This window comes from Triticum urartu, chromosome 4, assembly GCF_003073215.2.
Source record: "Triticum urartu cultivar G1812 chromosome 4, Tu2.1, whole genome shotgun sequence".
Taxonomy (NCBI): Eukaryota; Viridiplantae; Streptophyta; class Magnoliopsida; order Poales; family Poaceae; genus Triticum; species Triticum urartu.
The window spans coordinates 356,131,158-356,142,191 of record NC_053025.1 but is presented as its reverse complement, the minus strand read 5'-3'; the positions used below and the strand labels follow the sequence as shown (position 1 = coordinate 356,142,191).

At 43.5% G+C, this 11,034-nt stretch overlaps 1 long non-coding RNA gene across 1 annotated transcript; it reads right to left on the bottom strand.

Moving 5' to 3' along the window:
- Window positions 1–3,166: 3,166 nt before the first annotated feature.
- On the bottom strand, window positions 3,167–4,112 carry LOC125553852. The gene is made up of 3 exons (XR_007304232.1): window positions 4,093–4,112; window positions 3,629–3,703; window positions 3,167–3,247 (listed from the first exon to the last, which is right to left on the bottom strand). It is a non-coding gene; the product is annotated as an uncharacterized LOC125553852 (long non-coding RNA).
- Window positions 4,113–11,034: the final 6,922 nt, after the last annotated feature.

Genomic DNA, 11,034 nt, shown 5'->3' with positions numbered 1-11,034 from the left:
GTGTTTCCCTCGGATTTAATCATTTTGGAATCACAAGGTTTGGATGTAATTGTGGGTATGGATTGGCTATCATTGTATGGAGGAAACATCGATTGCGCCAGTAAGTCGATTTTGCTCACCACCCCAGAAGGAAGAAGGATCAAGTATGTATCCCGGCATATGCCGAAGAGGACTCATGTAAATTCGTTAACAGGAGTTGTGCAAGAGGAAGTACCAGTGGTAAAGGATTTCCCTGATGTGTTTCCAGAGGAATTGCCAGGCATGCCACCGGATAGAGACATTGAGTTTTTAATTGAGCTTTTGCCAGACATAGGGCCAATATCTAAGAGACTATACAAGATGCCCGCAAAATATTTGATGGAGATTAAGAAGCAGATTAAGGAGTTACTGGATAAAGGATATATTCTCCCAAGTTCTTCGCCTTGGGGATCGCCAGTACTTCTAGTGGAGAAGAAGGATGGATCGTTAAGGATGGTTGTTGATTATCGGGGATTGAATGAAGTAACAATCAAGAACAAGTACCCACTACCAATGATCAATGATATGTTTGATCGATTGCAAGGAGCTAAGGTATTTTCCATGATCGATCTGCGATCAGGATACCATCAGTTGAAGATTCGAGAACAGGATATACCTATGATAGCTTTTACCACCAGGTAAGGGCAGTACACCGTTATGTCATTTGGACTGACTAACGCACCTGCATATTTTATGAACATGATGAATAAAGTATTTATGGAGTTTGAGGATAAGTTCGTTGTAGTGTTCATTGATGATATTCTAGTTTACTCGAAGAATGAAGAGGAGCATAAGGAGCATTTGCGTTTGGTACTTGAGAAGCTCAGAGAACATCAGTTATATGCCAAGTTTAGCAAATGTGAATTTTGGTTGAAGAAAGTTGGATTCCTTGGACACGTTATATCCGGAGAAGGTATAGCAGTAGATCCCACCAAGGTTGACACTGTGACAAATTGGGAAGCACCAACAACAGTTGGAGAGATCTGGAGTTTTCTTGGACTCGCAGGATACTACCGGAGATTCTTTGAAAATTTCTCGAAGATTGCGAAGCCTATGACGGATTTGTTGATGAAGGATACCAAGTTCAAATGGACTGAGGAATGTGAGGCCAGTTTCCAGGAGTTGAAGAAACGTTTGGTTACATCACCAGTGTTGATTCTGCTATATCAGAACAAGGATTATGAGGTGTATTGCGACGCTTCACATCAAGGACTTGGAGCAGTGCTTATGCAGGAAGGAAGAGTTGTTTTGTTTGCTTCATGACAACTTAAGCCGCATGAGTTGAATTATGCCACTCATGATTTGGAGTTAGCAGCCGTAGTGCATGCATTAAAGACTTGGAGACATTTTATCATTGGAAACCATTGTGAGGTGTACACAGATCACAAGAGTTTGAAGTATATTTTCATGCAGAAGGAGTTGAATCTCAGGCAAAGGAGATGGTTGGAGCTCATCAAGGATTATGATAAGAGATTGCATAACCATCCCGAAAAGGCTAACGTAGTAGCTGACGCGTTGAGCCGTAAAAGCCATGTCAACACCCTAATGACGGGAGATGTACCAAGGGAGTTAGCTGAGGATCTTCGTGATCTATGTTTGGAGATAGTCCTGAGAGGCTATCACTACAGGAATCAGCTACTTTGCCATCTGCCACGGTGGACGGCAAAGCCAGGGATGGCGGACGGCAAAGAGCTTTGTCGTCAGTGGCGGACGGCAAACAGTGACGGCAAAGACAGGGTCGGCAAACAGGCCCTTTGCCGTCTGCTTTTTATAGCGGACGGCAAAGAGGAGTGACGGCAAAATACTGGACGTCCGCCAGCGTTAGTCCGTTAGGCGACTAACGGCGGCCTTTGCCATCAGCCAGCGGACGGCAAATTTGAGCACCTCTTTGTCGTCCGCCGTCCCTGGCAGATGGCAAAGAGACCAAATTGGCATTAATTCTGTTTCTTCTTATATCCATTCATTTTCATAGAAAATCAAACACACAGACACACATACATATATATATATATATGACCAATATAGGATATCCAACACATGTTACCAATAGTAGCAAGTTTCATCCATACATATACATAGTTTCATCAATATTACACAGTTTCATCCATAGGTAGCAAGTTTCACAAAGTAAAAAACAAAAACTGAAGACAAGCACTCCATATATGAAATTACAAGAAATGACCTAAAACTAAATATCTATTTTCCTAGGAAGCACACAGTTGACCACCATAGCAGCTTGCCGGACAAGTATCTGTGGAGCACAAAACAACAGTCAGCTGATTAGAAATTTTAAGGAGAGCAGTGCTAGTTTAAGAGTTATGAACAGATATAAATGGTGCATAAATTCCTATTATTCAACAAACATAAGTTATTTCCAAGTGAAACACGGGGCAATGTTATCCACTTCAAAACAGAACAGAACACATAGGTACACACATCATCAAGTTTTTTCCACAAATGAGTTACTGATTGAGTTCAAGAAATGACCAAGGGCCTAATTGGTTCACAGGACCTAAAAACTCATAAATCGGGAAATCACTGGGTTGCAATGTCATGCCCTCTCTTGATACAATATGTTCGACAGGATGTTTGAGTGCATCATAGAAAACCATAGGAGTTTTTCAAGGCCGCATATTACAATCATATGGAATATTTTGAAGCAGAGAGGCCCCAAAAGGGGAAATCATGCTGTGTGGGAAAAGAGAATACCATTCACCGTAATGAAAAATATAGCATGCCAGAATCACTATTCTAGAGCACATATCCGTACCAAACCATTTATAGTGTTTCCAACTCTTCTAAGCATGTTAGAACACCATGAGGACAATCAAATTGAGTTATCTAAGCAATTTGACAATAAAATGGAGTTAACACAGGCCCCAGGGTTAGGGATTTAGTGACGGCAACAGTCTGCCAGCCGGCTTCCTCAATAGAAGGGACAGACCCAGTGCTAGAAGCAGAACAAGAACGTTGATACACAAGATAAGCACAAGCCCTTGAGAGCAGTATGCTTGGCAGAACAATTAATTAACCTCTAGAAGCTGAAGCAGCACGTTGATAGACAAGCTATTATGAAGAACCAACCTTGAGAGCGGTCTGCTTGCGCAAGATATCATTGGACTTGAACATGACTGTGGCAATCCAGATCATGACGAAGAAACCTACACAATATAAACTCAATTGGAATAAGGAACTCGCCATCATCTTCTGACCAAGAGGCATCAAGTACCTAGACAAAAAAGTAAGAGCACAATAAGATACAATGTATGCCGGTGGACATGTTTAACAGCAAGAAAACTACCCTATGAATAGCATAGTTAAATGTGATTCCTCCTAGTAGTATGTGTTCTATTATTCATAGTGATGAGAGCCCGAGACTATGCCAATAATGTCCAGAAAGAAAAGGCCTCCAAAATGTAGCATTATTTCAGTAGCAAGATTTTCTTTTTGGAAATAGGTTTATCCGAGCAGCGTTGACCTACGTCACATACAGTAATGCAGGCACTTCATTTGTTTTTAAGAAACTTGAGATTACTACTGGTGCTAAAAGAAGATCTGACAACTAATCCCTCTGTCTCAAAATATACAGAAACATCAGAAACTTGTGTACCTTCCAAATGGACCAAACACTTTGTTGATCGCTTGGAGAAAATATATGCTTTGAGGAAGAAGAATTGTTGTCGCGCTGCCTATGTAAGAAGGTTCCCGCATAAGTAATCAGGCTGATCATGAGCTTAACACTAAGCAGTTACAGAAAATAGTAGAGATGAAGCAAGCAACAATATTTACTTCCGGGGATATTATCAGTGGATCCATGAGACGGTCAGGCTTTGAACCCTCTGCTGCCCACAAGTATCAGCATCAAAATGACCTTGCCCAGGTAGTGTACCAACCACATATTAGCGCGAGCTCGTCCAAATACAAGACACGATGGGGACTGAAGAACAACGAGACTGCAAACAGAATTAGCATTGCAGGAACCGCGGAGCACAGGCAACACAATCGACAGTACTGAGCCACAGACAGAGCAAGCGAGCAGGCACGGAAAAAACAGGGCGGAGGAGCGGGACTCACGCGCGCTCGAGCTCGTCGGGGTCGGGATCTTCGGCTGCGGTCGCGGCGAGCCAGAGCAGCGCCATCGCGCAGATCCCAGGGGCCCACCGGCGCCTCAGATCTCCCATGGCGGGCGGGGCGTAGAGGAGCTCGGTGCTCGGCTCCCATGGCGGCGGCGGATCTCGAGGTCGGGGCGACCGGCGACGAGGCTTCCGTGGCGGGGGGGCGAGCTTGTGGGGAGGTGGCGGGGCTCCTGGGGTCCGGTGAGGTGGCAGCACGCACCGGCGGGCGGAGGCGAGGTGGCGCAGCAGCGCGGGGTCGAGGAAGGCGGGGTCGGGAGGCTCTCGGCTATGGGGCGGGCGTCGTCGAATCCCGCCGGAGCTCGCCGGAATCGGCCGGCGTAGCTTCTCGCGGGAGGGAGAGAGGGGTGGGGCAGAGAGATAGGGGCGGAGAGGGACGGGATAGAGACAGAGGAGGTGGGGCAACGGTTTTTTTACCCGCAAAAAAAATATAGCCCCCTCTTTGCCGTCCGCTAACAGATGGCAAAGAATCTTTGTCGTCCGCCAGCAGATGGCAAAAAGTGGGGTTGGACCGTTGCAGTATATTGGCATCCGGTGGCACCTCTTTGCCGTCCGCTGACATTCTTTGCCATCTGCCAGCAGACGACAAAGAAATGACAGATGGCAAAGACCTTCTTTGCCGTCTGCCAGTTCTTTGCCGTCTGTTGTTTGGTAGCTGATGGCAAAGACCTTCTTTGCCGTCCGCAAGCAGACGGCAAAGAACTGGCAGACGGCAAAATCCCTAATTTCAGTAGTGTATGTAGCAGCATTGGAGATTCAGTCTGCTTTGATGGATAAGATCAGAGAAGCTCAGAAGACTGACAAGGAGGTTGCCTCTATAAAGGAGAAAATGAGCAAAGGAAAAGTTAAAGGATTTCGTGAGGACGAACACAATACCTTATGGTTTGAAGACCATGTTTATGTGCCCAATGACCCAGAGATCAGGAAGTTAATTCTGCAGGAAGACCATGATTCACCATATTCGATTCACCCAGGAAATACTAAGATGTATTTGGATTTGAAGGATACCTTCTGGTGGACCGGAATGAAGAAGGATATTGCAGAGTATGTAGCAGTTTGTGATGTATGTCAGAGAGTAAAGGCAGAGCATCAGAAGCCACCAGGATTGTTACAGCCATTGCCAATACCCGAATGGAAGTGGGATAAGTTAGGCATGGATTTTATTACGAGATTACCCAGAACTCGTTCAGGCTATGACTCGATTTGGGTTGTAGTCGATCGTTTGACAAAGGTAGCTCATTTCATCCCAGTGAAGACTACCTACACCAGTGCTAAGTTGGCAAAGATATACATGACCAGGATCGTATGTCTGCATGGAGTTCCAAGGAGTATTGTATCAGATAGAGGAACCCAGTTTACCTCAAAGTTCTGCAATTAGTTTCACGAGACTTTAGGTACCAGGCTAGAGTTCAGCACAGCTTTTCATCCACAGACAGATGGACAGACCGAGAGACTCAATCAGATTTTGGAGGATATGCTGAGAGCTTGCGCACTAGATTACGGATCTAGTTGGGACGAGAATTTGCCATCCGTAGAGTTCTCTTACAACAATAGTTATCAATCTAGTTTGAAGATGGCCCCTTTCGAAGCCTTGTACGGAAGTAGGTGCAGGACCCCATTGTTGTGGGATGAAGTTGGAGACCGATAGTTGTTTGGACCGGATCTGATTAAGGAGTCTGAACAGAAGGTGAAATTGATTCGCGATAGGCTCAAGGTAGCCCAGTCCAGGCAGAAGAGCTACGGAGATTCAAAACGCAAGGAGACAGTTTACGAAGTCGGAGACCGAGTTTATCTTCGAGTATCTCCACTTCGAGGAGTTAAGCACTTTGGAGTTAAGGGAAAATTAGCGCCATGTTTTGTAGGACCATACAATGTTTTGGAGCGTATGGGAGAAGTAGCCTACAAGTTGGAATTGCCCAAAGGATTGTCAGGAGTTCACGACGTGTTCCACGTTTCCCAGTTGAAGAAGTGCCACGCAGAGATGGCTGATATACCGCTGAGAGATACAGTGCCGCTAGAAGCGATTCAGTTGGACAGTGATTTGACCTATGAGGAGAAACCAGTCAAGATTCTTGAGTATGCCAGCCGAGTCACCCGCACCAAGGTTATCAAGTTTTTCAAAGTTCAGTGGAGCCACCACACCGAGGATGAAGCCACCTGGGAGCGAGAGGAAGATCTGCTGAAGGACCACCCTCACCTATTTTCTAGTCAACCTGAATCTCGAGGGCGAGATTCATCTTAAGGGGGGTAGGTTTGTAACATCCCAAATTTCCAATTTGGAATGTTATACATTAAATCATCAGTGCATATCATATTTTATTGCATTTTGGTTGATCCTAGAAATTCTACGCAACTCAAGGACCCTCGGAGACAGTTGGGGATTTCGTTATTTTCATATTTGAGTTTTCTCAAATTTTGAAAATAGGATCATTTGATTTATTTATTTTATCTTCAATTATTTCTATTACAAAAATATGAGAGAGGGAATAAAATGACTTTCCCAAAATAAAGAAATATTGAGGATTTAATAATAAAATCAAATAAGTTTTTATTTTGGATTTATTTGATATTTTATTTGAATTTAGGAAAATGCGCATTTTTTGAAATTGCATTTAGGCCCCAAATAAATGTTCATCCTGTGTGGCTTGAGTTCAGAAGCCGGGGAAATTTTCTTTTGGGATTTTTGGAGTCCGTTTAGTATTTCTTTGTTTTTCTGCGCGAAATTATTTTAAAAAAATGCGAACCGACTTAGAGCCGGTTTCGGCCCGGACTCCTCCGGTCAGGCTTTATATAGCGCCGCCCCCGAGCCCGTTAGCCCAGCCGCCCGCACCGGAACCCTAACCCTACCCAGCCCCGCCGCCGCCGCCGCTGTCGCACGCCACCGCTGCCGCCGACGCTGCGACGTGCCGCAGCCTTGCCGCACCGCCGCCCCGCACCGCCCCACGCCCCGCGCCATGCCGCCCCACGCCCGGCACCACCGCCGCCCGACGCTGGAGCCTCGCCGCCGCCGTCGAGGTCGATTCTGCTGCTGCCGCCGATTTTTTTAGAAAACCATTGGTTTTCACCGGTTTTTGTTTGGTTTTTTTAGATCCTTTTTTTAGATAGATCGGTTTTTTCGGTTTAGTTTATTTAGCTAGCGTTCGCTCGTTCATTCGTTTTAACGAACGTGTTCATCATTTAGATCTAGATAACGAACATTCGTTCGTTAATCTGTTCGTCGTTTTTCTTCTTCTCGGATTTTCCGCGATTATTTCTGATCGTGATTTCTGCTCCGATTTTCATTCTAGTATAACCTTTTGCTAGTTTATCAGAATCAGGCGATTCAAGCGTCTGGAGTTTCGTCTCGAAACCCTCTTTCCGTTTACCCAACTCAAACAAGTTTTTGCCTCTGTAAAATTTGACTTAGATACAGATTAGTAAACGAAGCTTGTTTCTTTCGCCGTTTGACTTTCGTTGCTTCGTTCGATTTGATTCTTTTTGCCAACCGGAGTTCTTAAGTTGAACTTTCTGGTTAGATCTCTTATTTGAGTTTTGCCTGTGCATTAGATGAGTACTTATTGTATTCTTGTTTGTTTGCGATAGAGTACCCGGAGTGCGTCGCTTGCTACTTCGAATCCCTAGGTTTCGCGGATCATCAGCAAGGCAAGTAACACTTTGATCATGCCTCCTATTACCCAGTTTTATTGCATTAGATCAATCCTTAAACAATGCATGATTAGGATCTAATTAAATTGTGGGTTTTGGGAAGTAGATGAGGTAGTACCTATTACATGTTTCTTTATCAAACCCTGGGAGTTACTTCTACGTTTGCTTATATTGCTATGCTATGCTAGTAGACGTGGATTGGGTGAGTGTTTCCATGACAGATGTGAGATTGTTAACTTAATGGTTTATCTAAGGTGGCAACTTAAACACACATCTGGGTGGATTGAGGCACCTGGGTATTCCAGCGATTGCCTGTTTTTCTTTTGGACCGCCACCCAGGCTCAAAGGGATCATGAGATTATTCAAACTAGAAACTTCCGTGTGCAGCCACAAGCTACAATGGGCTCTAGCATAGTTGATTAAGTCGTGTGAACTCTTACAGTGGTAGACTAGCAGATGTAGGGGGAAGTAGGTGCAACGATCTACCCGATCGTAAGGTGCTAGCACTTCTGAAAGACTATGTCTCGGTCATCTGTTTCTCAAACACCATGTAGTGCAAGAATCCCAACGGAGGAGATCGAGTCTTGTGGGGAAAAGTGCGCAAACCTCTGCGGAGTGTATAAACTAATCATGGTTAGTCGTGTCCCTGGTTATGGACAACTTGAGTATCTAGTAATTGGATTATCATGTGAATCTCATCATGTTACTCTAATTAATATTGTTGGGTTTTTAATGATGATTTTTAATTGGGATTGAGAGGGTGTCTACACTCTCAATGTTTGACAACTACCATGATAGTTAAATAAAATTTATTCCTTTGAAGTAGGGAAAAATTGGCTTTACGCAAAACTGTAACCATAGAGCTTTACACCAGCCATATATGCATGTAGTATAGCATATTTCTGTTCATTGCTCTCTATGTGTTACTTTGCCAGCATATTCCATGTGCTGACCCGTTTCGGGCTGCAACGTTCATGTTGCAGACTTCTCAGACAACGAGTAAGGTGCCTTTAGGTCGTGGTTCTATACTCAGTGATGCCGTTGGAGTTGACGGACTCACTTATCTTCCAAGCCTTTCGCTGTTATCGTTATTAGATGGCCTTAAGCCATATTTATTGTAATAAGTTCTCTTTTGAGACACTCGTTGTAATAAATGTGTGATTGCTACTCTGTTATAAATCCTTCGAGTACCGTGCGGTGCAGCATTACTGATCCAGGGATGACACTAGAGCACAGAGATTGGACTGTTTGAGGTCTGGTCGCTACACCGGCGACTTTGCTTGATTTCAGTGCAACTGCACAAAACGAGATTGGATTTCCTATTCGTGTTGGTAGATTTGAATTTTATCTTTCTTGTCTCATGAAAGGTCAGTATAGGCCTTCATCCACATGATTGTGCACTGTGCTTTGAGATGTTGTGCTACTTGTATTGGTACTGTTTTAAATAAATGTTGAATTGAAGCTACTATATTGCTATGTTTTCCCTTTAAGTAGTGAACAAAAATGGGACCAACCCAGACATGATGCTTGTTGCTTTGTTGCAACAAACTCTGCATCACCCCATTTATAAGTAGATGGAAGCACATGTTGTTGTTGCGCCCACTCTCCCCTGGAACAATTTATCCTTTTTTTAAATCTAATGACGCTGGTAAAATTAAGCAATGCCACTCTTAGAATTAACTACGGAATCTTAGTTCAAAATTTCCACACTTGTTAGGGATTGGTGGGATTACCATTTTTGTGGCCGCCTATTTCATCCTCCTGTATTGGCCAGTATTTGCTTCCTTTTTTGCCTCTGTTAAAATAGGGATCTCTATTCAACTTGTTGCTATTGTGACATTTTGCTTCGCTTAATTTTGGTGGAACTGCACAAAATGAGACCAGATATCCATATATGTGTTGAGCTCTCTCTCAGGTCTTCCTCATGAGTTGTTTCAAATCTTGGTCTTGAAAGGTCAATAACGACTTTCCTCAGAATTAACTACTGAATCTTAGTTCAAAATTGCAACACTTGTTAGGGATCGACGGGAGTATCATTTCTGTTAGGAATCAGTCGGAGTACATGCTTAATAAATGTATTGTTCCGATAATGTCTCTGTCATTATATATCAGTTACAGTGTTCTACAAATGGTATATCCTCCTTTGTAGTTCTTTCTACATGTTTAACCAAGGTATTGTTAAGATAATGTCTCTGTTAAAATGAATAAGTCACATTGTTTTAGGAATGGTACTTTTCTGCTTTATCATTCTTTATACATGTTGAAACAAGGCATTGTTAATATAATGTCTCAGTTAATATGAATGAATCACACTGATTGAGAATTGCTACTCTCCTGCTTCATTTCCCATTAAGATAAGGTAGATCGGTAGATGTTTTTCTTCTCGGAGTACAAGTCATCAACCGTTATTTCTTAGTAATTCTTTCCCTTATACCTATTGTTGCTTACAGGGATATCAAAATTAAAGCTCGGTTTTATTTCGAATTTCATTTTAGTTGAACTGCACAAAAGGAGCCAATGTGTCTAAGGCAAACTGCTGCATTAGTGGGTCCAGTTGGTCTTACCACTTTGCAGAAAGAACCAGTAACTGTTTGCGCTACATTACACAAGGAATGACCGAGAATCTTTACAGAGTATTAGTAGGCGCGGGTTACATGACTAGTCTACAGAGAGCATAGGAAACTCTACAACACATGGAGTGCACTGGGCAAAAAGTGCCCAAACAAGTACAAGAAGCCTGGACAGGACTCCAAATCTGTCAATGTAACAATGATGGGGCATCTGGGTATGGTAATCTGTTTACCATACTTTTAGTTTATTAGTCCACCGATTGGTTGGTTGACACCGGGGCCAATATTCATGTGTGTGTTGATGTGTCTTTGTTTTCTTGCAACATATAAAAAGAATCCACAGGGATGCCCAGCTTGATTTTAGTGGAACTGCACAAAATGTTCACATGGTTTGTGTGGTCCATAATACTGCATAATGCACAATACATCGAATGGTTCTCTAATCATTCGTCGTCACCTTGAGCCATCGGACTATATGTTTGAATGGAGCTGGTAGCGTCGGCCATTAAGAAGGGTAAGAAGAAAGGCAAAAGAGAGAAGGCTGCTTTACTTGTGGTTCGGAGGAACACTGGGCAAGCAAGTCCCCAAACAAGTACCAAGAAGCCAGGATAGGACTCAAGTCTGTCAATGTCAATCTAAGCAACAATGATGGGGCATCTGGGTATGGT